The 20,252-nt window shown below is 37.8% G+C and overlaps 1 protein-coding gene across 2 annotated transcripts in view; it reads left to right on the top strand.

Annotated features, from left to right (window-relative positions):
• The first annotated feature begins 6,280 nt into the window (after window positions 1-6,280).
• Window positions 6,281-20,252, top strand: part of plxnb2a.1 (plexin b2a, tandem duplicate 1) — a 108,487-nt gene continuing 94,515 nt past the window's right edge. The window contains exon 1 of one of the 2 annotated variants that reach the window (XM_081364486.1): window positions 6,281-6,734. The gene's annotated coding sequence lies outside the window, so the exon portion shown is untranslated. The remainder of the gene's footprint in view (window positions 6,735-20,252) is intronic. The other variant, XM_081364487.1, reaches the window with a different exon arrangement.

Here is a 20,252-nt window from a genome sequence, read left to right as displayed (position 1 = left end):
CCAGCTTTAACCAGCTAATGACCAGCTTTAACCAACTAATGGCCAGCTTTAACCAGCTAATGACCAGCTTTGACCAGATTTAACCAGCTAATGACCAGCTTGAACCAGCTAATGACCAGCTTTAACAGCTTTAACCAGCTAATGACCAGCTTGAACCAGCTTTAACCAGCTAATGACCAGCTTTAACCAGCTAATGACCAGCTTTAACCAACTAATGGCCAGCTTTAACCAGCTAATGACCAGCTTGAACCAGCTTTAACCAGCTAATGACCAGCTTTGACCAGCTTTAACCAGCTAATGACCAGCTTTGACCAGCTTTAACCAGCTAATGACCAGCTTTAACCAGCTAATAACCAGCTTTAACCAGCTAATAACCAGCTTTAACCAGCTAATGACCAGCTTTAACCAACTAATGACCATCTTGAACCAGCTTTAACCAGCTAACGACCAGCTTTAACCAGCTAATGACCAGCTTTAACCAACTAATGACCAGCTTGAACCAGCTTTAACAAGCTAATGACCAGCTTTAACCAACTAATGACCAGCTTGGACAAGCTGAGGACTAGCTTGGACCAGCTAATTACCAGCGTGACTATAGCTAATAAAGCTTTAACCAACTAATAATAACTAGCTTGATCTAGCTAATGATGAGTTTCAACCAGCTAGAAACCAGCTTCTACGTTCCAAAACAGCCAGCATAAGATGGATTTTCCAACAGGCTTGACATTTAAAAAATTAGTTTCTGGGGGGAACTTACAGCACATGGAGAATCATAACCTTGTGCTGACATTAATTCTGGGACTGGGACATTGGGAGACCTTTATGAGAGGGACATCCACAGGAAATGAAGCTTATCTTTTATATAACTAAAATGGTGATAAAATGATGATGTCTTTCCTTGAGTTGCTTGTGAAATCAAAGAAAGAAAGTGAGGGTTTATTTCAGCTTTAATGTAACGCTTGAGCTGACTCAGTGTTGTCACTTGGCTCAGTGTGCTGGGTTCCTGAAGTGGTTAGAAAAGGACAGGAAGTCTTTTACACGTCCCAAGCATCATGCGTATTTATCAACTCAATAATCAACATAAATACAGAGAGACAGATGAAGGGGGGGAGCTGAGAAAATGACAAGTGAGAGAGTGGGAACGTGAAACTGCACACATACCTCCGTTAAATAAACAGTCTCTCTCCCTCGCTCTATGTGTCACGGTATAACCGTTAAGGTACTTTCACATAAACAGCCCTATACAATAAACAGACCCAGACTGCAATGTTAGTTTAAGCAATGACTTGCACTTGCTAACATAGACCCTACTTTCCTATACTGTGTATGTTAGCATGAGTGCTAAATGCTAGCATTTTTCTGGTCTTCTGAGACAGAATTGTGGAAAAGAGAATGGATAGTCTATAGAAATAGAAGGGAAGTGAAAGCAGTTTCGAAAAGAACAATTTATTTGTTTGTTTGTATCTAGATGCCAGATGCTGGACCACTCAGGTGCTAACCTAAGTTACCCTAATTGTTGGCAGCTCAAGTTCTTCATGTAATTCATTGGATTTTGGAACTATCTCATTGTTTTTAAGATTTCTTACAGAATGACATTAATGATGATAGACCAGATTTCTGTTTCTTAGGCATTCATGACAAATTTAAAATGACAATATACTGTCACCTAGTGGTTTGACACTCAAAGTACACTTTGTTGCAAACAACACATTTATAAGTAGTTATAAGTAGTTATAAGTATAATTATTAAAATCTATGCAATCTGTTACCCCCCATCAGTATATTTTAAGTTGTAGATTTAGTAATTTTAGTACCTCAACTTAAACTTATTTATTTTAGTTAGTTGTCAAGGAACAAGTTTAACTTTGTTTTTCATCTAATATTTTATTTTATTTAAGCTTGATTTCAATTTTAAGTCATTTAAAGTGATTGAATGACTTTAAATGATTTTGTTTCTAGTTTTAGTTACTCAGAAACTCAAAAAAGTGAGTTTCAAAAAGTGCAATCATTTCCTCACAAAAAAAAAACAATGTTCTTGTTAGCTGGTTATTCATTGTTGCACTGCCAAAGTAATTTGTTATCCTGGGGACAGCAGCACAACCCCATTATGATTTTTATATATATATATATTTTTTTCAACTTCTGAAGGTTATCTGGAAGAGCATTGCCCCAATTACAATTTCAGAACTTCCTATTGAATTGTTCTGCTCTGTGAAGCCTATTATTTGAAACCAACCAGCCATAAACCACATAAATGAATGAATCTGATGTAATCACATACTGATGCAATAGATTATAGAATCAAGTTTTAATCATTATACAAACAAAGAGATTCCTGTTGTGTGTGTGTGTGTGTGTGTGTGTGTGTGTGTGTGTGTGTGTGTGTGTGTGTGTGTGTGTGTGTGTGTGTGTGTGTGTGTGTGTGTGTGTGTGTGTGTGTGTGTGTGTGTGTGTGTGTGTGTGTGTGTGTGTGTGTGTGTGTGTGTGTGTGTGTGTGTGTGTGTGTGTGTGTGTGTGTGTGTGTGTGTGTGTGTGTGTGTGTGTGTGTGTGTGTGTGTGTGTAAGCAACACTCCAGGCAATTAATCAATCAAAGCATAATTTTTGAAAGCCAAGAATGGATCTGGCTCCTGAAAGAGCTGCAAAGGAATTATTTAAATAATTGTCTTTTGATGATTTGTATTGTTTGCACTGGGAATAATCTGGGAATCTGATCAACAACACTGGACACTCTGGCACAGTGTCTTCCTTCAAAGAGCTGTTCTCAGTCTTCATTAGTGGCTTCATTAGCGTTCTCACATCTCTGAGCACTCGTAATCAGGTTGATGATGAGAACTGGGTATTTCACGGCTCAAGTTGCCAACTGAAAGAATTATTGATTGAGTTATCTTTATTTTTTGTCAAAAAAAAATTATCCATTGTGTTGTATTTATTTTTAGTAAAATAAATATATGCCTGTAAAAGCAAAATTTGTCCAAAATTGTACAATTTCTTTTAGTTTTAGTTAATATATAATATATACATACATACATACATACATACGTATATTTATTTACAGTATGTAGTGTTTGTGTGTGTTAAGCCTATACGTGTGTGCTCATATTTTAAATAAACACTTGTATTATTTTTTATCAAATCTATAAATATATGCTAACTAAAATATGATAGCCTACACTACAATAATTTTTAAAAGGACTTTTTTTTTGTACTTCTGAAGTGAACAAACTTTAAACACTTGAGAAGCAAGTGTGTATTATCTAGGCTATTGTATATTGGTAATACTGCATGTTCTTTTTATTCATAAATAAATATATTAAATTTATATAAATAGGCTATAATATAAACAATATTTTTTTCTTAATAAATCCGTAGTATTTTATATTGTACATAATATATTATACATATGATATGATCATATCAGAGTTAAATATGATAAATAATTAATATATATTCTTATGCATATATTTTTATATGCAAATTTGCACAAAACATTTTCCATTGATCTTGTTCCCTACAGAGGCCTCGTCATTTGGCTGAACACAGGGGCGCAGAATTCTGGGTGATGGTCCCAGGACTTGTGGGATTGATGGTGAGAGCACCAGATGGCTCATTAGTGGCACTGCACCAAACTGGCACTGTAGGGAATACCGGATTCACCAAGCTAAACCAACATCTCCAGACGCTATAAAGGGAGTTCATGCAATTTAGGCCTAAACACAGACACACAAACACGCATATCATAGCCTACATGCATGGACCACTCACTCATTTACACACACACTCGACAATGTCACTCATGCAAAAGCACACACATTTTTGATTAGACCGAGGTAGGCCTATATGCAATAACTCATATTGACAGCCGCCTGAGCAACTTGGCTCGGTGCAACAGGAAAGCAAATCTAATCATTGTACGGTCTAAAAATAACTCCTTTCTCGCTCTCGCTCACTTTTGTTCATGTTTATCTCCCCCTCCCTCTACACGGCTCCTTCTGTTTGCTGTCTCACAGCATATTGTCTTTCTCTGCCAACTGACAGCGTAACTGTTTCTGCTCATCTGTCTTTGCCGCCGTTCTGGATGTGCCAAGTTCAGCAGCACACGGGCGAATGCAAGTAGCCTAACGTCTGTTTTTTTTTTTGTTTCACGAACACGGTGAGAGTGTTATTGTCGTTAAATGGCACTTTCGGGTGTGGCAGTCTCTCGTGGAGGGGGTTATACAGCTCAAAAGTCCCCTTGAGATTTTTTTATTGACTATTTGAGCTGATATAACAAATTTAAACAGTAGAGGGCGCCACAAGAATATGATCAGGGGTTTTCAAGGTATTAAAGACGGTATTAGAAACAATTTCATATTTATTTCTCTCTCTCACTGTCTAGATGTCAAACTCAACTTATTAAGAGTCAATACAAGAGTCAAAATATCTTAAAATGACTTGAATTCTCACTGGAATCTGATGAAACTACATGTGAGCCAATCAATATCTGTCATAGAGCCACTCAAAACATGACCAGTGAAGTAAAAAATGACCTGTTCTGTCTGCTACTGTCTTGTTTTTGATTTGTCAGATGATTCAGTCATCTATTTCTTATCATTTGCTGAAAGAGGTGTGACATTCTGAGCAAGGGGGCTGTTTGAGAGAAAATAGAACAATGGTTGTAGATGACAGCCAGCTTTGTGTGTTCCACGCTCGGGCACAATGCCATCTCATTCTACCTGACAGCTATCATTATTCTCATTTTTTCCTCTGATATTCTGTCTCGTTCCTTCGCTGCTCCTGTTATATTTCTTGTGTTTTGCTCATCTTCAAATTTTCGCTGCATTTTACACTCTATAATATTTGAGAAAAAGGCATTTAGAGGGGAGAGAGAGAGAGAGAAATAATAAATGGGGAAAAAAGCAAAGCATCTCTGTCCCTACAGGCCTTGGGGCAAAGACCGCACTCTTTTCCTTCAGACAGACTAATTTCCATAGTCATGAATTATTCAAATCATTCAGCCTTGACACTCGGGTCCAACTACAACATACACACACTTTTACTGCAATAACACACGGGGGTCCAAAACAATATTTTTAAAGAGACACTGCATTAATGATGTTTCTCATGTTACCCAGGGCGTCCTCTGAAGGCAAAGCTTTTCTTTCTTCAAAGACCTCGGCTACCTGTGGATGACAGAAGAATTTGGTGGGTTTATGAAGGTCAATCGGTTAAATAACTCAAAGCCTGCCAAATTAAAGCATCAGGAAGGTTCAAAAGTCAAGAAGTTTTCGAATTTTTACATTTTTAATGTTATTATTTAAATTATGAGTTTTATAAATAATATTTACAACACTGGCACCATTTTGTTTATTATTATTTTCTCTTTTTTGTCACTGTTTTTGTGTATTCATGCTTTGGCAATATCACATGCAAAATAATCATGTCAATAAAATACCTTGAATTTGAAAATTTCATAATTATACTTTTAATAAAAAAAGTTACATTGATTTTAAATTTGATCTATTAAATGTACTATTTTATTACAATTATTGACCCCTATTTGTTTTGTTTATTTATTTATTTCTGTTTTGATGTATTGATTTTTTTTGGAAACATTGCTTGTCAAACTGTTAAACTGCATTATTCTCAATTCTCCTGCTCCTATAGCTGAATATTAATCTTCAAAACAGCACCAAAAACATTGGACTAATGAAAGAGGTGAGCTTAAATATGTTGTCGCAACACAATTTTCTGGGTTCATCCTTAATATCTGTCCTTTGATTATGATTTACAATTGGTTTGGCCTTAATCTCAGTCTCAGCATGAGCCAGATTACCGCAAATCTCAGATTTAGTGTAGGTGGGAGAGGAAAGGATCATTCTTTGATTCTAGCTCAGGCTTCACAGAGGGCCTGTGGGGGACCTCAAGGATGTTTGAAGCAAGGTTGGAGCAAAGAACTATTTCTGATTCCCACTTCCACTTTGGAAAAGCCGTTTTTCAAGCACTTTTGTAGACTGATACAGGAGGAATGGATCTGATAAGGGAAGAGAGACTTCAAACAGACCGGGACCTAAACATTTGGAAGAATGTCTCATCACCATCAGAGATAAAAAGTAGATAAATCCTTACCAAATGAGAACAGTGATCACAAGTAGCCACAGTTATTAAAGTATTAAGAGACAATCATGTAATAAATTTATCTTATTTTATTATGTCATTGTACTGAAACGTTGGCAATGGTACATGCAAAATTATGCCATTGACAACTTGAAATTGATAAAGAGGTAGATAGAGACCAATAGAGGGAGAGAGGGAGAGAGCGCGCGCGTGTGTGCGGGTGCGAGAGAGCGCGCGAGTGCTCCCTCTGGTCAGTCGGGCAGGTCCAGATGAGTCCTGTATGTCCTCATCCATCAGCTGTGGGGACTTTTGCTCTACCGATTTTCCTTCAAAACTCACACAGGTATCAGTGAACATTCAGACTTCACGCGCACCTGGCGGTTGATCTGAAGCCCAGCCTACAGGGCGTGGAAGAATTGTTTTCGACACTGGATTCCCAACATCGCCCATAGTTCTTCGGATTTCCCTAACAAAGTGTACTGCCTCCCCGGCTTTTTTTTCCTAAGGAATACCGTTTTTTTCTACTAGCTTCAGTGATCTATTTGGGAGACGAATAATGTAAATCTTTCCTCGCGATCGGTCTCTGGCAGTTTACGAACAGAAATCTTGATCTGCCTTCGCGAGTTGTTTCTCCAGAAAGGTGAGTGTTGAACTTTCTGTTTGTTTCAACTGTGTGGTTTACATTTTTCAGTCGCGCGTGTTTGTAAACGTTTAAAACAACGTCTGTTCGCTTTATTTCCTTGAGTCTCGCGCGTTACTTACGGCTTTAGTTATCGTTACGTTTGGGAAATGCTTGTTAATTAAATCAGATGATTTATGTGATATAAGTGGATTCACAGTTACAGCTTTTGAAGCTGTGTAACACTTACAACTGAAACATCGTGTCTAATTGACATGCAACTTTGTAGCGTATTGTTTCAGCTTTACGTTGATTATATGTAAATAAGCGATAAAGCACGCTCTGGCGTCGCGAGAATGTGGAAAGATATGCGACGCCGATTAGCCTATGCTCCTTACAAAAAGTACCATGGTACTGATAGCTATTCTTTACCATAGTGTTTACGTGTATTCCAGGGTACTTCCAAGAATTCCATGATACTGTGTCCAAAACACCATGGCAGTACCATGGTATCCAGAAAAAACATGATATGCTACTATGCTTATGCTTACGCTTACATGTCAAAAAACATAGAAGTACCATGATACTTTTGTTAAGTGCCACAATTTGGCTTCTATTCACTCGTTTTTTTTGTTTGCCTTCAAATCGTTGAGGTCTTAAAGAAACAAGATTTTTCGTGATTTACACAAATTTGCATGTTGATCGTCTAACACAAACTGCTCCCCTTTACTCATCCTGTTGGCTTGTTGTAGCCGGATGTTTGTTCCTGTAACACTGTGCTGATGCTTGACATATGTTTTCTTAATAGTGCATCTGGCCCACTCCCACCTAAGATGCTCTTTAGTAATGTGAAACAAGGTTTAATGATGGGATATTTAGTTCTACATGTTGTGTTTGATTGACCGTGAACCATTTGTCACAGCCCGAAGAAAGCACAGCTATCTCTGTTCCTGTCGTCATCATCTGAAGAGTTTCACTTACCTTCATTTCATTTTCTCCTGGCTTGTTTATTCTCCCAATTACACCCAGCTCTCATATTATACAAGCTGTTGTGGTAAAATCAACTGTAATGAGGTAATCAAATTTCCCTTTGCTCTGTAATTGGATGGCTGCATTGCTGTTTGTATTGCAGTGAAGTTCATTGCTGACAATGTTACACAACTGATCACTTTGAATGTTTATTTATGAGTTAAAGGCATATTATGGTAAAGCGTTGCTCATCTGCTGAACCTTTTACTTGAATGTTCAAGTCCAAGTGTAGTGGTGGTGTACAACTTGAAAAGCTCACCTGGATGGTTATTCCAGATTGACATTCAATCTCAATCTTTGACATTGACAGTAGACATCTAATACTAATACGCAATGTTTCTGGGAAATATCTGCATTCTGTGTGCTTAATCCTTATAAAAACCCATCCTTACCACAATCCCAACTACCTCTTATAATATAAAGAGCAGTAGTGTTTTTGATTTCATTCATTTCAGTGGGATTGCATGAATGTGATGACGGTTATTAGTGGAATATTAGCTCCATTAAAGGGGGGTTATTAACAATTAACATTCGCATGCCATAAGACTTTTATTCATCTTCAAAACATAAAAGAAGATATTTTTCATAATATCTGAGAGATTTCTGTCCCTCCAATTGAAAGTCTAATCTCCCAAAACTCTGACGGTTCAAAACATTCATCAGGCGTCTTGGATTGATTCATGTGGATTTCTTTTGCGATCTCTTTATGAACGTTTTGAAGTGTCAGAATTTTGGGTGAATAGACTTGCAACCGGCTTGTTAAGTCTGACATCACGCTTCACTGTTTCAGATGCCAAAAGCAAACTACTGAAAAATCATAATCCTAACCTTTATCTCTATACTGAAATCCCAGATGGCCAGACAGTGATTTATCTTTTATAAATCGTTAAAATATTGCTGTCCGTGAGACCAGAGACTCTAGCGTGCACTGTGAATTTATAAAAGCTTAGCTAAAATGTGCACTATGAATAAATATTGCTCATGGCTGTTGAGATGGTATTCTCACTTGAGTGGAGGCTTGGACCTGGAAACAGTATTCTGTTTCCTGGAATACAGTATTTACGACTTAACAAGTGGATGGAGGGACAAAAATCTCTGAGATTTCATTAAAAAATATTTTCATTTGTGTTCTGAAGAGGAACAAATTCTTATGGGTTTTGAACAACATGAAGGTGAAAAAATAATAATAACAGATTTAAATAGGCTACTATGTGGAAATATTCATATAATTATAAGGCCTATATAAATAAGTTGTTAATTATTAAAGTCATTTGAATATACATAAACAGGCGCAAAACTTTATTTGGATTCTTCCGTATGAGAAGGATCCTGTAGCTTGAGTGATTCAGAGCAGGAAGTCATTCAGCCCCCTCAAGGTCAAAGATCAATGGTCAAAAACAGAGATCGTGGAGAGAGCGAGAGAGAGCGCTCTTTTTACCCCTCTTTCTTCCTCCATTCTTTTTCTCTTATGAGCAATGACTGTGTTTATTTGTGTTTCTTGTCGAGGAACAAGCATGCAGCACACAGTGGCCTCATTCATGCACTTCCTGAGGACTTTGTGTGTTTGTATTTGTTCATGTTGGCCATAAAACATGGAGCTGGCTTCTGTGAGTCTTGATGAAAGAATCATGATAATCATGTGAAACCCTCATCTTCCTGTTTTGAGTCACTGACTTGTCTCTAAAGGACTTTTGACTGTGATATCAGTGTTGATTGTTATGAGAGTGATAGTGCTGAATAATTGTCATTAAAGATAGGTGAAGTTGCTGACAGTGTGTACAGTATGTTGCTTTGTTTGTACTTCTTTGCAGGGCCTCCTGTATAAGCCCATCTGTGATCTGGATGTTCTCACTTCCTGAGCAACCCACTCATTTATGAGCTAATCATAAAGGCTTTTTTCTCTGGTGTTCTGTATTATGATCGTCAAGAACACATTTGGTGCTGGAATAGTAAGAGTAGAACTCTTTTTGCTTGGTTAGGTACGTTTAATGTTGCTGCTTATAATTATGTAACTCCAATTTATTAATTTTCTCTTTGCGCTGTGGACATGCGTTTTGCATAATATAAAATAAGTTTAGACATTATGCTGAAATGGATCTCAGAACAGGGGCCTAAAAATAAATATTTGTCATTTTATTCACCCTCATGTTGTTTTCAAACCTGTATGACTTACTTCCATGGAACTTTAGAAAAATTTGAAGGATGTAGCCTAGTTGTTGCTCAAAAGCACCTTTAATGTATCATAAAAGTGGTCCATATGACTTTTGTGATTTTATTTTAAATCGTCTGAAGCCATACTTTGGAGTCATTTTGAGTCAGTGTGTTGATCTTGAGATCAACATCAGACTGGTTTATGAACTGGATCAACTAATACATTGAAAAGATTTGACTCAAAAGAATGATTCATTCATAAACTCTGATGTCAAGGTATTGTATGGCTTCACAAATGATACAAACTTCTCTTATGGTGCTTTAATGTTCTTTTTGGTGTTTAAAAACCCTAGTCCTCATTTACTTTCTGAATTGGTCAGTTTGTTCTTTCAAAAAAAGACAATTTTCATTTTGGGGTGAACTATCCCTTTAAATTTTTTTCCATTTTTTTTTTTATTTCACAGATAATCTTAATCCCTAGTGGGCTGTTAACTGCTGTGATAGGATCATTAGCTCTGTTGAACTTGAGAAATGGATCAGTTTGATTCATGAACGTATCATTTAAGAACTGTCCGGATCAACCAATTCATTAAAAAGATTTGACTCAGAAGAGCGATTCATTCATAAACTTTCATGAAGGCTGATGTCAAGGCTTAAGAAGACATAGTATATGTTATATTCTAACCATTTTTTTCATACTTTTATGGTGACTCCAGGGTGTTTCAGTCAGAATATTCTATAAAATTCAGCTTTTGTGTTGTACAGACTAAAGAAAGTAAAGAGCAAAAGGGGGTGAGTTAATGATTCTTAATTATCGATTTTCATGGACATTTGTCTTTGGCCCATGTACATATTTTGTTTCAACAACATAATATGTACATAACACTAAGTTAATAAAAGTTTGGTGGTGAACTATGCCTTTAAGGCCTGCTAAACTTTGTAGGTCTGTATGCCCCTGAAAGTCTTTCTGCAGGTTGCCCTTCTCTGTCAGCTTTTGCAATTGAAGAAAACATCTTGTCAATTTGAGAAAATCACTTCAGCTCTGAGTCCTCATTTTCTGTGATGCTAATGGATTTCTATGGCCACTAATTTAGGCCTATGTCACACTAATGGATCTGTACTTGTAGATTGTGCTGAGAATAATGAAAAAGCTGCACAAAGGCTGATGCCTATCGAGAAGCCGCCACTTTGCCACAATGCCTGATACAACCTCGTCCCCCCTCCAATCAGCTTTATTTAATACATAATGTGGCTTTCGGCATCATATTTAATTATTGGGAATGAGGTGGAGAGGAAGTGTTAGATAAAGACATGCCAGGGCATGTCCTAGAGCACAGGTCTTCTGAGGCTGACGCAGGCAGATTCGTTTGCTCACATCACCCTTCTTGTGCATTATCAGGGGACAAAGGTTATGTTTATTTCAGACTTCCGCCTGGTCTGCCTGGTGCATTAATGTTTGTGATGAGAGATATCGTTTTGTTGGATCATTGTTTTTTGTGCCTATGCTTCTAAACTTTGTTTATATTCAGTCATACTTCAACAGTCATTGATTTGTGTATGGAAAACCTCATAGGCGCTGTTCCCTACTGAGAAGGCATAGGCCTGCTTTTTTGAGAGTTATATGATATAAAAGCTGTTTCGCTCCGAGTCAGTGCTCAGTCAATATGTTTTTTTCAACAGCTGATACCTTGAGAGAAGGTAGCTGGTATAATGCTAATGCTAATATACAGTAGCAATTGTAACTAGAAATGTAAGGGCAAAATCGATTATTTGCAGACATTCATGATTTTATTTAATTATTGGTCTTGGTCTTTTGGATATATATCAGCTGATATTGGCATCATAGTTAGTGCTTAAAACAATTTAATAATAATTAATGTTAACTGTAATAGATTTGTGATGCTTAAATTAACATTTGCCATTTAAAATGGTTGAGTTTGGTTTTTAGTGTTTTATTTACTTATATTTATTTAGACTGTATAGTATAGAATTTGTATTTTGGTAATTTATTGGTTAACGAAAAATGTCTGTAAATGTTAAATTATGGTGCATCCCTAGCTGCAATTTTTACACTAGTATTTACTTTTATTATTTATTATTAATATTTATTGACAAGGATGTTGGCAGGTTGACTAACTCATTTTTAGTTTTTTCATTTTGACAATAGAATATAAAATTGTAATAAAATTGCAGGGAATTGTAGGGTATCTCAAAATGTTTGAAAGTATATTATCGTCTTGTTGAAATTTTACACTATTTACTCAATTAATTTTATTATTAATTGGCAAAGCTTTTGGTATAGATTGACTGACTAGTTCTTAGTGTTTTAGAATTTTATTGGTCCTTTATCGGTTATTAAAAAATGTTTGAAAAAATATCAGTTGTGCTCCTATCCTAGCTTAAATTCAAAACTATTTACTCTGTATTAAAAGGCTGTAATAGAAAAATAGCAGATTTTTTAAATTGACGCATTGGCTGATAAACTGGCCTGGCAAATAAATCAATTTACAGCGCTGGTGAAAGAATGAAATAAAAGGTAATTCAAGGTCACTATAGCTGATGTCTTAAAGGAACTTCAGTTGGTTTACAGAAATCAGGACATTGTCTCATTCAACTTCATCCTAAAGTGAATTTTTAGACTAGAAAGAGTCCTGAATAGAAAAACTCATGATGTTTGGACTTTGTGTAAAGGTCAGCGTCATCAACACTTCTTCTGTTTTGTTTGTGCAAGTTTCTGACAAACTGGATCTGTTTAGGCCTCCGTCCTCTGTACCATGACTCAATGAATAGGTATGTGAGCTCTGCGTTTTTTGACCGTACTTGTCATGTCCGTGGGTGTGACTTTAGTGCGTACACGTGTGAGGGTGAGCATTGTCTCTAAATATAGTTGATCGAATTAATTAGTAACTCTGTATCAGCATCTTGCAGAGAGCGATTGAATGATTTGTCACAGTAATGTCTCTGGTGCATTTCGGGGTTCACGCGAGACAGGCCTCTCAGCTTTTAAACGGTTTGTTTAGAAACCTGTCACCAACCACAGATCCATTAGCTGCCCTTGTGGTGTGTTTTGGCAGGTGTGTACATTATCTGTCAGGCTGGGAAAAGTGTGTGTGTGTGTGTGTGTGTGTGTGTGTGTGTGTGTGTGTGGCCAAACACGTGGGTGGTGTCAAAGAGTGTGTGAGGTGAGATCACACTTCTTCTCCTGCATGTAAGTGACAGCTGTAAGTCTCCTGGGGACACACACATGATGCCACATCCCCCAATCTCCTACTGTGTCTCACAACACATATGGAGCCTCCCACAAACCCGCAACCTGTCGCCCTGTCTGGCTGTCTCTTTTTCCGTAGCTAGCGTCTGACAAAAGCTCATAATGAACTCAAGTGGTCATTAAGATGATTGATTGCTTCATTCATTCATCTATTCACCACCTTTATTATGCTAGAAATGGTATTTAGCATCATGACATGATGACCTGTACCTCAAAAGGCCGTTTTTAATGTAATCACGGTCGCCATTTGGGTTTATTGTTTGTTCGGGAATAAAATGACCTGCGTCTTTTACTCTGAATTCAGTTTGCAAGCACTCTGGGGTCAGGTTACGCTTCCATGAACGCTAAATCTCTTTCAACTAGAAACATGAGGACTTTGACCCGGGTTTTACAACGTTACACAATCCTAACAAAAGTCCATTGACTGAGCAGTTACTGAACAAGGTGCTTGTCCTTACAGACACGCTCTGTGTTCTGACTGTTTAAGGAGGCTTCCAAGATTGAAACTATTGCTGTTTTGAAGACCCTCCAGCTGAGTTCTCCCTTCCAGCTTGCTTTTTATTCAGGGTTCTGAAAAAACAAAAACAAGAACATGGTCTACTCCCTGCTTGCCAGGAGACAGAGAGAGCGAGAGAGGTGGCAACATCTATTCATCTGTGCCCTAATGTCAGTCAAGTGCTTCTCATTTGCAGAACTTCAAAGCAGACGCTGCTTTTCTGCATTTAGCTCCATCTAATTTGGATGATGAATGCACTTGCGTAACGGTGCGACTTGATGAACCGCGCAGGAGCTCAACAGGAGCCGCAGCCGTGCAAAAATGGCATGCACGGTTTATATAAACCCATCCAATTGAGTCATGTAGGTCTAAATCTTGAATACACAAAAACACTTGGAACCGTCCCATGGTCTTCAGCCCTGGCCAAAAACGAGGCCCATGTGAAATGACATATGGCTGAATCATGAGGTCTTTGTATAAAAGGCTGGCTTTTCCAGTTTTATAAAATCATTTTTAACATTGTCAGATGAATTTGTGCTATTTCATGTGTTATGGCTTCAGAAAGGTGATATTGTACAGTTTAATTTGACAATTGCAAGCCTTGTAGGTAGTGAACCTACAAGTGGTTCTTAGAGAATATAATGATGATATCTCTACAAATTAGGGTTGCAAAGGGGCAGAACATTTTCGGTAAATTTCCGGAAAGTTTCTGGGGAATTTTGGAAATATTCATTACCACGGCAACCACTTGCGCGTCCTCTCTGAAAGTAACTGTACACACAAGAGACGGATAGATACATTATTTAAGGTTATTTCTATTCGTTAGAATATTGATATATGAACTTGTTGTCAAGTAAGCCCCGTTGCGAGCATGTGCGTCTCTCTAAACTTTCAGTGTGCTGCACTGCTCTAGTTGACTTCTGCACCTTCCCCCCGAAAATATCATGTTAATTTTGAAAACGTAATTCCTTTTGTGGATCCTCTTGGTCTTTCTTCATGTTTCTTTGACAAATATCAGTGTCTCAGTCTCACACACGCTGCACGTGAGTTAACTACGCCTATTATTTACATGTCGCGGTATACACGGAATAAAAAAAATCTATTACGGTTGACATTTTCTTCCGTGGTAATGATATATACCGTCATACCGCCCAGCCCTACTTATGTGGTAAATAAAGTTATGCTAGCTTATTTAGCATCTAACCAATCAGCTTGCTATCTACTAGATGAATACATTTTGTATGTGATATTTGCAATTTAAACATTTAATCAATATATTTCCCCATAATATCATCAAAACTTACTTCACTTTGTTTAGTCCACAGGCTCAAATGTGTGCCTTCAATAGTCTTGTGCTTTGGGCTTCTGTACATGTGATGGAGGCATGCACAGTGCCAGTAGGGGGTGTGGTCTCAATAGCCATGCAGTAAGCAGTGTGCTATGTGCGTGTGATTGAGGAATGGCATGGATATTCAAGTGTATTTGAATGGCATCTGTTTGTTTTAGTCAAGATTATGCTAAAATATACTTTCCTCAACTATATTTAAGTTCCCTATGAAGAGCCAACCTTCAACTTTGAAAATTCCCAGTTTATTCCCGTTTATTCCCATAAATTCCTGTTAATTCCCTTAAATTCCCATTAATTCCCATGGAAAGTTTCCATCTTTGAAAATTCCCAGAATTTTGCAACCCTACTACAAATATCCCCTTTATCAGATGCTATTCATACAAATCTTCCTATCCATTTTCATATTTTTTTTCTCATGAAATAGTGGTGTAGTTGTTACGGTTTCTCACACGAGCGACCCCATGATCTCTTTTGAATACATTTATTTGTCCACCTATTGCTGTATTTTGTGTCTTTTTGCTTTTTTTCAGGTTTATTTAATTTTTTTCATGGAAAAGCTGCTTAAAAGACTTGCTAGTTGGCCTTTTGTGTCTGTGATATGTACCGGTGAATTGCTCCTCGATAACATTGACACAGCGGGAATTAATTCCTCCATGGGCATCAGCAGTGGTGCCGTTAATCCTCAAACAGTCCAATTTCCTCACACTGAGCTTTAATTTTAATTATCATCTTTAAAATACTGCTAATATTTTGTCCTGCTGCGCTGTGCCAGTAGCCCTGAGCTGTAGGATATTTCCTCTTCCCTTTTTTCCGGGATCAGTAATATTAATTACGGAGACAGCCTGCTTCTGGGGCTTAAGGCATGATGATATGTGTGTGTATTGAAAAGATTTCATAAGTTTGCATTCTTTGTCCTGTTGACAATGAGAGACGCTAAGAACCACATGCATGTTGCGGGCATGGAATGTGATTAGTGTTTCTTTAAATGTGTGTTCTTACATATTCATCCTTGGGAATGTGGAGGAAGGAGGGCACTTGAATAACAACTGGAGTCAAAGTTCATTTAAACATCAACTGTCAGATCTTGCTGTATTGAGGAGGTGGAGTCACAGCAGGCCTGATTTTCATGGTCACAGATTATGCTATCACTGTATGCTGATAGAAGGGAAACTCCCACCTAGATTCCTCACTTCGGAAGTTCTGGAAGTTTAGGAAAGGAAATACCATCCCAGCAGTTGCTGTTTAGCAGTGAGTCATACAGTAGGCATAGTCATCTGCCTGATTGGGATCTCATAAACCTTAAAGGTGCAGTCTTTAAGAATGACAGCTAGTGTTTGAAATAGGTACTGCAGTCCAAATTAAAAATACCGGAGATTGTTGTTTCCCCCGCCCCCCTCCTCCTCAGACTTGACTCTCATGCAACAGGAACAAGCGCAATTGACAATGTAAGTCGAGGAGACTTACATACTTATGTAAGTTGATGAATTGATTTATCCGTGGTTTGATACGCTCTCGTTCATAGAGATTTTTAGATGGATACCGAAGCCTTTTGCTTGCTTGCTGTTATTCCTGCCAACTGGCATTCCGGGGTGTCAAAATACTATTGGAGGAACTGGCAGTAGGCGAGATCACACAGACCAACACGGAACGCACATTTCAAAGTAAAATAACTGGCTGTAGAAGTGTTTTTCAGAGAAACGAGTATGTGAACCCAGCATGTTTCCTAAATATCTGTAACATATTATGGTATTCTTATGCTTTAGTAAAGTGAAAAAGTCACAGACAGCTCCTTTAATAAGCATGGCTTCTTTAAGACCATCTAGTCGTTGAAAAAGCTATCAACTAGCCAATATCGAAAATATGTTGTATTACATAACCCTTACTTTGAAGCTTCAATGATTTTCTATAAACTTTGTCGATTTCTAAAGGGACATAGGAAGAGAGAGAGACAGAGTGCTGCTAACTTGGGAAGTGAACGACCTGTTAACTGATTGACCTTTACTTGCCTCCAGTTGCATTTAATGGGCAGTAAATCAACTTGTTCTTTCTGCAGCGTGACCTAGCACCGGTTATGGACTTCTTAGAGTGTGTGCAGTGCTTAATTTGTAAAGTGGGATGTCCCGGAGCGCAGAGGGGGGGTGGATCCGGCGACTCAAAACGGGGGTTGGAGGTAATGGAACAAAAAAATTTTTTACACTGCCTACGTAGCTTCTCTGCAGGGGCGGCGCCAGATAATTTTTAACGCATGTGCTGAGGGGGTGCTAGATCATTGACGGGGGGAGCTGCGCAAAACTTGGCCACAAAATATTCAATATTCAGTTATGTTAATGATCACAATTAAAGTTTTAATTTTATTAAGTTGAACAAGCGCAACATTCAGTATTCAATCAAATATTCTAAAAGATGTAGGCTATTATTAATAATAATAATGTTATTTCAACACAATATCTCGTTATTTCGACATATGTGTGCGTGCAACAAGCAAGATGTGCATTTGTAAATCCGGTGACTTATGCATTGATTTTTATTAATAAACAAGTGTTTTCTCTGACAGTGTCGACTTGGCTGCAAAGATGAAGTTGACGATCGCCATCTCCGTGTGAACGCGCCTATAGAGAAATGCACATAAATAGGCCTAATGGATTTCATAATCAGAGAGTAGCCTTTTTCTTTTTTCGTTTTGAATTATTTCGTTTAAAGACATTTCAAGCTTTGTGTATTTGATGTGTTTTTCATGTCTGTGTGAGGCATACACTGAGTTTCGTTAAGTTAGGATGAGATGTGCTCCAGTTCACGTGCAATGCAAGTGACCGCGCGGGCGCCTCCATGATTGTCTGTTATATTCTTTGTCTTGAATAAGATTGTCTTCTTATTCATTAAATCCAAGCAATTGGTTGATGAAAAATTGATTAAAATTAAGATACAATTTATACAAAACGAAATTCACTTTAAAGAAAGGCTTTCTACAAAACAAAACTTGATGAAGTGGTCAAAATCATGTCTGACCCGCTCCATGTCTCATATTGTGCATCCTATCTTACTCGGTCGTGCTGTTCACTTTTCATAAATCAACATAAATAAATAAATAAATAAATAAATAATATTTTAACAAATATGAAACTAAATGCGCTTTTTAATGGCTACAACAATATAGTAGGCCTACATACTCTCTATTTGTACAAATTGCTGCACATTCATTTAATTCTGAATTATTCTTATTTTGTTTCGAAATAACGAGATATTATGTCGATACTCGGCTACTGCTGTGTCCACCGTGGTCTCCACATTCTTGATCAGCGGAAAGATTTTTGCTTGTTTGGGATCTGACTGGCCAGCGTATTTGAAAAAGTTAAGCAAACTTTTCTGTCTTTTTGACATTTTTCCCCTGAGTGAAACGATTGAGGCTAACAGCAATCTCAACTAGTACAACAAGCGCGTAAGTCATGTGTCACAAACATTGAACACTACACAAACAGTCATTTTATTTTTTTCATTTAGGCAATTAATTTTCCATAGTGACATGAGGTGCTGGATCCAATAAAAAAGGTCCCGGATCCAATGTCGGAGGTGACGGAACATGTTCCGGCGTGTTCCGGCTCAAATTAAGCCCTGAGTGTGTGATAAGTATGTGCTGCAGTGTTCATTTTGACAGATCAATGCAGCACGCGCACATAGAGCGGTTATGCACAGGACAGAGATGATAATGCATGAGATAAAGTTATTTACAATATAGCGATGGTAGTGTTGAGTGGTTTCTTACTGGCCAAGTCTTGATGGCTCTGTTCTCTCTGCACACAAATCCGGTTTGCTTTTCATACCCGATCTTTCGATTGACTCAATGCCCAGTAATTTTGCACGTGATGAAGTCTTTTCATTGTTCGTGTAATTAATATCTGATGTGTTTTCATTTGTTGCTACACAGCTTTTTGTTCGATGTTACATACTACTGGGAAAAACAGTTCTTGAATTTTCTGGAATTCTGGAATTACTCATTCCAAAAAAAAATTAAAAAAGCTATTAATTGGATTTCAAACAACATATGAATGTAGTTTGCATCCAATTTCAAGGGTTTCTGTGCTGTGTGCTCTTAAAAAAAAATGCAACTGTTTAGAGAAAAAAATGCTGCCTGAACAAAATATGATATCCATGTTTTTAGATCTGGTTAGTTAAACAAGTAATGGTACACACCTTCTCAACAAGCCACGTGATTGTATTGTATAATTGTACAATGAGTACAATTGAGTTACGTTCTTAAGTTTAATAGTTGGGTTTGATGTTCGTCCAATCCCTAACCCTAAGTATGAGTAATATTAGTAGTGATGCATTTATGTTTGAACTCTGAATCTACTCTGGCATTTCCAAGTTGAGCTGGGTGGGAAAATTCATTCTTAACACACACACACACACACACACACACACACACACACACACACACACACACACACACACACACACACACACACACACACACACACACACACACACACACACACACACACACACACACACACACACACACACACACACACACACACACACACACACACACACACACACACACACACACACACACACACACACACACACACACACACACACACACACACACACACACACACACAGTGTTTTTTTTTCCAATGGCTTCAGTGATATAGTGAACAGATAATGTAGAGTGCCCACATATGTCTGTGTGAGAAAGAGAAATATGAGTATACGTGTAAAATGGAGATTTAACCAATTTCACGTATAGATTCTCATACATAAACAGCCTAATTTTGTTCTGTGAATGTGTTCTGTGTATGTTGGTGTGTGTCGGAGTCTCTGTTTCAGCTCATGAGCTTAATTTCCTGTGCGCTGGCTTGCTGCCCGCCTGATGTTGGCTGCATGCCTGTCTATTTCCTTCTCTTCCTCTCCCTCTCTTCTGCTCTCTGTCATTCCCTTTCTCTTTCCCTTTCTCTTTCTATTTGCTTAGTTCCAGCTCTGACCACAACAGCTTTCCCAGAATTCCCTGACAGTGTCCCAGCGTTCATCAAAGTTGCCCATTGCATCAGTCTCTATGTTAAACAGAAACAAATGTCACAGTGCTGCTTTCGGAGGCCTGACCTCATCTCTTCCTTCATGCACACGCACCAAAAGATGAGAATTCTGTTTGACTGACTTATTCAGCAAAAAGCACATCAACGTTGTGGCCTGTAAAGTGTAAAGTTCTGTTTTACATACAAAGCTTGATACTACTGACCTCCTACT

The sequence above is a fragment of the Scardinius erythrophthalmus genome (assembly GCF_964197995.2).
Source record: "Scardinius erythrophthalmus genome assembly, chromosome: 4".
Taxonomy (NCBI): Eukaryota; Metazoa; Chordata; class Actinopteri; order Cypriniformes; family Leuciscidae; genus Scardinius; species Scardinius erythrophthalmus.
Note: the sequence above shows the minus strand (reverse complement) of the source record. Positions and strands in the feature narration are given on the sequence as shown.